The following is a 4,148-nucleotide window of genomic DNA, read 5'->3' on the forward strand; positions in this document are numbered from 1 at the left end:
CCCCCCGGCGCCCAATCACAGCGCGCCGCCCGCCGGGCCCGCCCCGCGCCTGCTTCACAGTGCCCAACCGTAGGAAGACCTCGGAAGGCTTTCGCGACCCGGCAGGCAGCTTCGTGGGAGTGGAGGCCTCCAGGGGCGTTCGGGCGCCCGCAGCCCGCGTTCCACGGGGGCTGAGCTTGCTTCTCATTTCCCTTTTGTTGCCCAGGCACCCGCGTGCCTTGGAAGGGTACTCGTTAGAGGGTGTAGGAAGAGGGAGAGAAGGCTATGCATTCTCTTCATCTTCCTTTTCTCTGTTGCTTTTGGTGACATCCTGTTGACCTGGGGGAAAGGAGCCTGACAAAGGCCCCTCTGAGCAGATGTAGACAGATGACTGAAAAATATATGCGAGGAAACTGAGAAGGGATGCTTATGCCGGTTACTGATTTATTGACTCTCTGCTCCAAATTCACCCTTTTTGACTGCATTGTGAAAATGGATCTGGGCCTTTTAAACAGGTTTTCCTTTGCCTTCTGGGACTGAAGCTTTGTCAGTAGAGGGCGCAGAAGAGACATTACAGGAAGAACCGGACTTTTCTTCCTGGTTTTGCAGACTCTTGAAGCATACCTGGCTTTCTCCAGTGCCAAGCTCCTGTAGTGCTCTGCAGCCAGCAGTTTCCTCCCACATCTCTAACTCGGGAGTTTTGTAGTGGAGGTGAGACACCATCCTATTAATAGCTTCCTTGGCACCCTTGAGGCATTTGCAGCAAGTTGCTGAGGGCAGCTGTTCACAAGTTTTAGAGACGTAGCACCACATTGACTTCTCAGCCATTGAGTGAGCCAGGCTATACCCTCTCCAAAAAGGTCTAGATCTTAGCCCTGGGTAGAATTGGGGAGGTTCTTCATTGGGCACTTTTATCTTTCAGTCCAAGAATTAGTTGCAAGGTTAGCTCCTTACAGCTATTTCTATATTCTCTAGAGTTCTCTTCTTGCTAGTGAATTCCTCACTACTCTAAGCCCCTATTATAGTTAATAATTCTTTTTTATTAAGTCTTTCCTGTCCTTGGAGTAGTCCCAATAAATAGACCTGCAAAGATGGGACTGGAGATCAATTTGATTGAGACTTTGGGTTTGAAATGCTTGCGAAAGGGAATGCTAGTAATTTGTGGCATACAGGGCATCTCAATTAAGCAATCACCTATAGTTGGTCCTAATGAAGTGCCAACTGAAGCGTATGCCTTGAGGACCAAAGTCACAGCTACATTTGACTGCTATAAAGGTAACTGGAAGGACTATGGAGAACTGTGGCATGGGATAGATTCTTTTGAGTGTCTTTGAGTGTTTAGTAAGAGAAATGGCAAGCACAAGTCTCTGAATACTCAGAGTTATGGTATAAGAACCAGAGGGATTCTATACAATTCCAAAAGAATTTCGGATTTATTGTAGCAACAAAAATGAGAGTGCTGAAAATCAAACACAAAAATTTTAATTTGCATGTTACTGAATCATAACTAACCATTATATTCACACACATGCCGAGTTTCTCATGTAGAAGGGTGTAAATTGGTAAATTAAAAAAAAAAAATTGCAATGGGTTGGACCCAGATGAAACTGACAATCTTAAACACTCCAAGTAACTCTGACCTTTTCTTTTCAGTGGAAGTAAGTTGCTCTCCAGTGTCTAAGGAAACTAGCCTACCTCTGCTTGAAAGCTTTGTGACTACAGAGGATGTCACAATCTGGATAGGCTTCCTGATTTCAGTGGAGATGATAGGATCCCAGAATAACAGAGGCCAGGCAGCACATAACCACCAAAGGCAAGGTAGATACATCTACCTCAATAGGCAGCAGGCAAGCAAACTGCTTTGGCTTACAGAGGTGCCCTAGGAACAAAATAGTTAGGCAACTGAAGTAGATTACTGCTTGATATTTATAACAGGTCAAACTCTAGGTCACACAGCCAAATTCTGACCTGAATTGCCACAGTGAACAGTCATAGCCTCTCAGTTTTCAGACCTAAATCAATTTATAGATCCAGAATCACCTTGGTTGAAACTGAATCTGTTTCCCCTGTAGGAGGACCTTGCACTATTGCTATGGTACCATGGCTAATTCCTTCAAGCTTTCCCCCAAAGAAATATGTGGCATTTCCTAGAATGACTGCAGTGGTGAAAAGAAAATATGTAGCTCTTTTGAGGTTTACTAGACACTAGCTCTGAATTGATGCTAATTCCTAGAGGGGACTAACATCACTGTTAGTCCACACGTCAACTATGTAGTTACTTTCCCCTTCTTGAATGTGTAATTGAAGTAGACATACTTGGAAGCTGATAGAATCCCCACACTGGTTTGCTTATCTAAGAAATGAGAGCCATTATTAGGAAGAAATAAGTGGTAACTCCTGGAGAATTTGTATCCTTCCAAGATAGAAGCAACACTGTATGACTGGGAGGAGTTGCCAGGATTGATGCCACCATGATGTCCTAAAAGAAGCAGAAGTAGTGTCATACTTATCATACTCCCATTTAATTCACCAGTTTGACCAGAACAGAATGGATCTAGTAGAATGACTCTGGACTATTAAAAACGTAATCAGGAGGTGATTCCAATTGCAACTGCTGTCTCAAATGTAATAATTTTACTGGAACAAATCAACACAGCACTTGGCACTTGGTATACAGCTATTGATTTGGTTATTACAATTTTCTCTATATCTATTTGTAAAATCAACAGAATAGTTGGCTTTTACCTGTTAAGGCCAACAGTATACTTTCAGGGGCACATCAATCCTCCTTAACATAGGCCACAGAAATGTGTTTTATCTTGACATTCCATAAAACATCATACTGGTTCATTACATTGACAACATTATACTATTTGGATCGATAAGCAGAATGTAGCAAGTATTTTAGATGTCTTAATAAAATATATTTTAGGTAGAGAAAAAGAAATAATAAGCATGAGCATGAGGTAACAACTCTAATGTGATCACTTCAAACAAAGGATATGTTCTAGGATGGTACAAACTATACAAAGAAGAAACCACAGAGCTACTGAGTAATGAATCCAAATATCTGGTGTGGGTTAGAAATGATTAGGATTGGTGGGGAGAAAGGGTGAAGTTATTGCTGCAGGGATTAATCATACCAATTATATGGTCATGGAAGGAAAGTGTTATTAGCTAATTATGTCTCCTTAAATTTCTTATGTTGAAGTCCCAGCCTCTGGTACCTCCGAGTGTGTTAGTATTTAGAGATGAGCCTTTAAATAGGTGATTAAGTTATAATGAAGCCATTAGGGTGGGACCCTAATCCAACCTGACTGGTGTCCTTATAAGAAGAGAGAAAAAGATCATGTAAGGACATAGTAAGAAGGCAGTCATCTGCAAGGCAGAGAGGCCTCTGGAGAAACCAAATCTGCTGACATCTTGAACATCCAGCCTCCAGACTAAGAGAAAATAAATTTCTGTTATTTAAGCCACCCAATCTGTGGTATTTTGTTATGCCAGTCCTAGCAAACTAATACAGAGGACAGTCACCCAGCCCTAGAAAATATTTACAAACCATATATTCTATAAGGGACTAACATCCAAAATGCATAAGAAACTCATACAATTTAATAGCAAATAAATAATAACCCTATTTAAAAATAAGCAAAAGACCGGAATTGATATTTTTCCAAAGAAGATATACAACTGGCCAGATATATGAAAAGTGCTCAACATCATTAATCATCAGGGAAATACAAACCAAAACTACAATGACATATGACCTCAGACTTGTTAGAATGACTATTAGAAACAAGTAAAATAATAACAAAAACTGCCAAGGAGGTGGAGAAAAGGGAAACATTGTATGCTGTTAATGGGCTTGTAAATTAGTATAGCCATTATGAAAAACAGTGTGAGGTTTCTCAAAAAGTTAAAAATAGAACAATTCATATTATTCAGCAAACCTGCTACTGGGCACATTTCTAAAACAACTTCTCATGTTTTACATATGCAATTAATTTGAATTATCTTTTTTTTTTCTGTTTTTGAGTCGGAGTCTCACTAGTCGCCGAAGCTGGAGTGCAGTGGCATACTCACGGCCACCCAATACTGACCTGCTGGTCTCTGGTGATCCATCCACCTCAGTCTTCCAAGTAGCTGGAACTACAGGCGTGCACTACCAT

Source organism: Carlito syrichta, unplaced genomic scaffold (assembly GCF_000164805.1).
Source record: "Carlito syrichta isolate Samal-C Ts95f unplaced genomic scaffold, Tarsius_syrichta-2.0.1 Scaffold302410, whole genome shotgun sequence".
NCBI classification, from domain to species: domain Eukaryota; kingdom Metazoa; phylum Chordata; class Mammalia; order Primates; family Tarsiidae; genus Carlito; species Carlito syrichta.